The following is a 6,399-nucleotide window of genomic DNA, read 5'->3' as shown; positions in this document are numbered from 1 at the left end:
CATCTTTCCACAGGCTTCACCTAGAAAACACAAAAGAAATGATAATGGTAGTAGGGATCCTGTGTTTTAAAGGACGGGAGATGTTAAACTATAACTATGATTGAATCGTATCAGTTTATGTCATGAATGACGTATCTGGGCAGACATCTAGAAAAAGCGGTTACTTACTATAATTAATGTTAAATAATTGAATGGCTTTGCGCCACAATTCCCCTTTCTCAGACTGGGGAGCCCTCATCCTCTCTTCCCTTGGTGTCCCTAAGAAAAAAACAAGTGGAAAAAAATTACCGCCAGACCTCACTGAGTGTTGAAGTTGTATACAGAATGCTGGAACATACCGTCTCCATTCACATAAGCGTAGAATTGAGGGGCCAGACCTTGGGTGTCAAAGAACTGAATTGCTCTTTGGTGACCAAACACATCCATTTTCCCACTACCTGTGTCGCAGATAAAGAGGCATTTCACCCCTAAATCCTTGAGATTCTCACACTTCAAAACAAGAAAAAAAGCACAAAAATAAGAAAAGGATCCGTTCAATTGTGTTTCATTAACTGTCACAGAGGGAGCAAATTATTCAAATATCATTCTATAATTCTTTTACCTCGGTTTTCACTTTCTTAAGTATTCTTTTGAGTTGCTCTTTTTTTACAATGATATCTTCGGACAGTGCCCTCCTGTTAAATTCTCTCCTCTCCTCGTCCGTTAATTCTTTCCACATGGACGCCAGAAAAACATTCCTGTCAGTTAGGGTCATTTCTCTTACAGTTTCTATAAATGAAATAAACAAGTCTTAATAATGACGCAAAGGAAACTTTTCTGGAGACTGGACTGAGAAGTTCTTTCAGAAAGAAATTCAAACTACTAGTGCTGACGCTAACGACGTTAGTCGTCCATTGTCAACCTTCATTGGATTTGCGTACAAAACGATTTGGTACGTAATGAACAACATTCCAAACTACGTTATTTCACTTTTCTCTCTACCAGCATATAAAAAACCTGTGATCAGGCTCCGACATATGAGGACATGAGAGCCATGCTCAATTGGGCAATGAAATATATGGGTTATTGCTCACTTTTTTCGCTCATTAGATCGCTTTATTGATTTTAGTCACTTTCTGTGTTGAATGTCTCTTAAAAAGGTTCATCATGAATTAGCTGTCTCGCTTACGCTAATTTTGCGAAAGAAATGAAAGGAATGATATTTGACGGTTCATATTTGGTAAAAAGGAAAACTCTTATTTTGTTACTGTTATTAAAACCAAAACATATTTTTCCTCCTTGTAACAGGAGTTTCCAATCGATTTTCAAAATCTGTCGGTCTACTCATTGACTTGTTTGCGGAAGACTTCTTATACTTTTCAGCCCTTGTAACCACATCCAATTTTTCAGACTTGTCAACCTAGTCTCAAATCAAGTTTCACCTGTGATGTTGTGGAATTTTCGCATCAGCCGCGCTTTGTAAAATAATCTGACAAATAACTGAGTGACAAAATGAAGCCTTTTGATAAGCCTTCGTCAGGGTTTTTGATTTTTTTCAAAATAGTCACTTGATAAACTGAAAAATGTGTTACAGCTAATTGCGTAACCTAACCCTAACCTTAACCCTGAACTAACCCCAACCAAACAATCCATTCAGTAAGAGTCAAATACAAGAACTTTTGACCCCGTTGGAACAAGTTGTATGTTGGATAAGTCCTGCCTTCTTAAGAGAAAGTTGTATATTTAAAATACCATGGCCACTGTTGGTTAAATGGCAGTTTTCTTCCTCTTTTCAGTAACACAGCACTGGGTAACAGAGATTTTTAGCGCGCGTGCGTTTAAGATCGTGAAACTCGACCGACGCAAATCGAAGAAAAAAAAACCTATTTGGAATATATTTTTAAATTAAAAGAGAACCCTTTCGCAACGTTTGCCATTCGGTTATTACATTCACATCAGAAAAAAAACCAACCATCAAAAGCAGCAGACTCTTTGCAGAAAAGGTTGAATCCATTAAGGTGTGACTTGTTTGCTCTGCTGAACAACAAACACCACATTAAAAAGCACACTTTCTTCAGTGTTGCACATTCCACAAACTGTGATCGTGACATGCCAACATCACTTACCTCATCGTCGACATAGAAACCACACCAGCACAGTCAGATATATAATTAACTGATGCTGCAGCAACTAGCGTATTCCGAGGCAAATTTAATGCTCGTTGTAATATTTGTACAATTCAATATCAAGTTACAATTTCCTGATTTCTATCACGGAAATTCCTCGCGTAGATTCAAGACAACCTTAATTCTTTTATCCAGACAGTGACAACAATACGTAAGCAGGTCTAAACCAGTACTACAACCACAGAAATTATAAAAAAACTGTTACCGAATCAAAACGTGATTTCGGCCATTTCCGAACATTCCTTGTCCATTGCTCGCATTTGTCCATCATATAAGTGTCATAGCGCGAAACTCACTAGACAACGTTAACTAATAAGCAAAAATACAAACAAACCGAAAGCTCAAAACGCTTTATTTTATTTCCATGTTAAAATCATTTTCCAGTAAAATAAACGAAAAGAATGCCAATTTTGCCTAAATATATTTTCGATTTCTCCCACAAATTTGCCCGTAATAAAACTCCCCGGTAAATAACATACTATAGTACGCGACTCCAGCCATAGCTATCCAATAAATGCGCTTTTACGATCTGAAATAGCTAGAGAACCGCTAAAAACACTCTGATTTTAATTTTATACTCTTTCCTAAGCAAGGGAACTTAAAAGAATGCCAATTTGGCCAAATTATATTTTCGATTTCCCCCACAAATTTGCCTGTCATAAAACTGCCCGGTAAATAAGATACTATAGAACGCGACTTTAGCTATAGCCATCCAATAAATGTGCTTTTACGATCCGAAATACGACAGAGAACCGCTAAAAAAGCTCTGATTTTAATTTTATACTCATTCCTAAGTAAGGGAACTTAAAAGAATGCCAATTTGGCCAAATTATATTTTCGATTTCCCGCACAAATTTGGCCGTCATAAAACTGCCCAGTGAATAACGTACTATAGTACGTGACTCCAGCTATAGCCATGCAATAAATGTGCTTTTACGATCCGAAATAAGCCAGAGAACCGCTAAAAACACTCTGATTTTAATTTTATACTCATTCCTAAGTAAGGGAACTTAAAAGAATGCCAATTTGGCCAAATTATATTTTCGATTTTCCCCACAAATTCGCCCGTCATAAAACTTCCCGGTGAATAATGTACTATAGTACGCGACTCCAGGGGTGTCTCGAAAACGCAGACCACAGACCTCGAAAACGCAGACCTTGCAAACAGAGACTTAGCAAACACAGACGTGTCACAAACACTTTAAAAAATAACAGCCTTTGCTCGGGAACGTATTATGGCCGCAATGAATTTAAATCCCTTAGTTCGCCTTTTCTTTTTCTTTTGTTATTTGCTGTTTTGTTTCCAATTTTTTCGAATTTGTTTCCAATATCCAAAAGTTGATAATGAACGGTGTTATCGGACCTAAATATCAGTTGATCAGTCAACGTAGAAAGGCACAAATTGTAATGTGATTGCAGTACAGATAAATTATTGAATCGCTGACCGGATGTCACGCAACGGTAACCAGGTTATGGAAATCAGCATTCGATAGCAAATCGGCATTCGAAGCAAATTGAAGAAATGAAACAAATACAAAATCAAATTGGTTTTATAACGGGAAAGGTCTCTTTATTTGGACTGCCCCAAAATAACAGAACACAAAACAACATAAAACAATATAAAATGGGGGCAGCCTGTAAAATGGGTAAATCTTACCAACAATCTTACCAAGAACATTTCATCGTATGGTAGTTTAAACAAACAACTCCAACAATGACAACAACTGTATTTGATCATGATTTCCAGGTCTCTTGAACAAATCGGCACGTTTTCTAGCAGCCCGCCCCGATTAGTCTCAGCAATTATCGTTCCTTCTGATGGAAATGATATGATAATAGAACAAAGCTTTTTTATCTTAATTAAAGTTTACTTTTGCTTAATGTCATATGAGCACAAAATGAAACTGGAACAGATAAAATGTTCTGTTAAAAATTCTTAACATCATTGATAATGTATACAATAACGAAAACCTGCTGTCTGGTCAGCCTCTATTTACAAACCCGAAGATTGCTATAGGAAAGTTTTGAATACTGCTTTAAAGTGGCAAGCGAAAAACGAGAATATACTTGAGAGACTGTAAGTCAGAATGTCACAAAGTTCTTGATATACAGACGACTTTATATAGCTGATGAGACATCCAAGTGGCACAATATGTTCACTCTTTTATCAGTTTTATAGAGCGTTTCTACCAAGATAACAAGATCGTTTAGCTTGCATCTTGCGTTGCACTTCCGGATGCTTTGGAGATCATTTTTAACTTATTAGCATACCGTATCTGAAAAGCATTTGCGCAGAAATATTTGTTTCTGTAACATTTTCGAGCACGTTGAGTTAGGCTGTGTCAAATTTCAAAACGGTGTATCTCCAAAACGGACCACTCCTCTGGCACAAAACTTTCTCTAGCAATTAGTGGCACTGATGTCGAGAATATACTAAAAGAACAACTTTGTAGGTTCAACAGTTTTGAATTCAAAATTTTGATGACCTCATGTGGAAATGCTCTATACTTTAACATGTAGCGCTTGACTTATCATAATCGATTTCCCCTTGGAGGAGTTCAAAGTGCGACTTTTGAAGACGAGACCTCGCCTCAGGAGGTATCTGCAGCAACGTCGCATATGGAAATCGCGTCTTGATGCAGCTGCTCTTGACGCAGTAGTACTTAGTTGTGTACTTTGTGGATGGTCGTTTGCAGCCTGGTTGGACTGGATCCGGATAGCACCACTTTTCTTCATGTGACAGTACCACATCGAAGGGGATGATCTTTTTCCTTCTAGGAAATTCAATGTGACACTGTCTACACTCCTTCGCTTTGGGAGCATCATCTAAAAAGCAAAGAATTAGCAGCTTGTTGTTGTGATGGATCTCAGTAAATGACCGTTCACTTGCTGACTGGCTTGTGACCTGGATGGACTTGGCCCGACTTGGTCTCCAGGGATTTTTGTGGCTACTACCTTTTTTGCCTTGGGCTTCCTTAGAAGGTTCCACAAGGGCACTCTTTGAGGGAGCTCTACGCCTAGATTTTTTGCGCAGAAAATCTTAATGTTCTTTCAGTATTCCTGCCTTCTCGGCAACGCAGAGACTGTGCTTGCACAAGTTATTGTACTTGTAACATGCACAGGTGCAAGTTATATGATCACTGTGCACGGTACATTCGTACATCCCTTTCTTGCAATTCTGAGCCCCCACAAGATACTTCTTTTTTGAAGTAACCGTTATCGATAGCATAGCTTGTACAGCATCTTTGCAATTTAGCAATGGTTCTGTCTTTGGCAATGGTTTCTACCAAGCCATCTGTCCAACTCTTCAGGGACTGCAAAATGCCTGCCACATCTTCAGAGAATTCTTTAAACTCTGGCTGCTCATCGTCGGGTAGACTAGAAATGGGGATGGTCTTTCCTTTCAAAGCATCTTCCACAGACATTTTGTTGAACTTAAGGACGTAATCGGTTCGTTGATTTCGATTCATGTTGAACCATTTTTCGGTGGAAACTGCCAGGTGAGCTGCGAGGTCTGCAAGCTCGTACTCTTCACTTAGCCCACATATGGCTAATTGCAGTTCCTCTTGTTGGTGCCTGTCTACTTCCTCCCAGACATGTCTTGTGAACTGCAACTTTGTCAAATTTACTTTACTTTTGTCGTTTTTAGCCATGGCTTCCTTCTGGTGCGTTAATTTGTTATTGATGCTTTCCGATTGGTTAGTGTAGCTCTTCAAAGGCGTACCGGACGCGTCAAGTGGCATACCTGCCTTTTTTCGAGCTGTCGCTATCATGCCCTTCTGCATCATCTGCTGATGTAGTTCCAAAACTCCGGGGCACTCCTTCCAGTGAGCTTCACTTCTTCTCTCTCCAGTAATCCTTTCGCCTCTGACAAGCGGTTCTTCAAATCAGATTTATCTTTCGCATCTAGGATGCCATCACAAACTTGACCCTTTCCAAAGACTGCTTCCAGAAAAAACTTTTGTTCTTCTTTTTTCTGAATTCCGAGCTTGTGGAGCTTGTCACGACAGTTCTGATAGAAATGTCTGAAACATCTTAAACCAGTCGCTTGGCGCATAACCTCCCTCAAGGCGGAGTGCAAAGCGTCTTCTCCATCCGTTATGTAGCCCTTCCCTTTGTCAGCGAGACTCAGTGTTTTTGAAGCTACAGCGTGGACTATCTTGCTGTAGACACCCTTCTGCTTGCTGTAATGGATTGCTGTTGGTCCTAAAAAGGCTGGGGCTATGCCAGTTCG

Source organism: Montipora capricornis, chromosome 2, assembly GCF_036669925.1.
Source record: "Montipora capricornis isolate CH-2021 chromosome 2, ASM3666992v2, whole genome shotgun sequence".
Taxonomy (NCBI): domain Eukaryota; kingdom Metazoa; phylum Cnidaria; class Anthozoa; order Scleractinia; family Acroporidae; genus Montipora; species Montipora capricornis.
Note: the sequence above shows the minus strand (reverse complement) of the source record.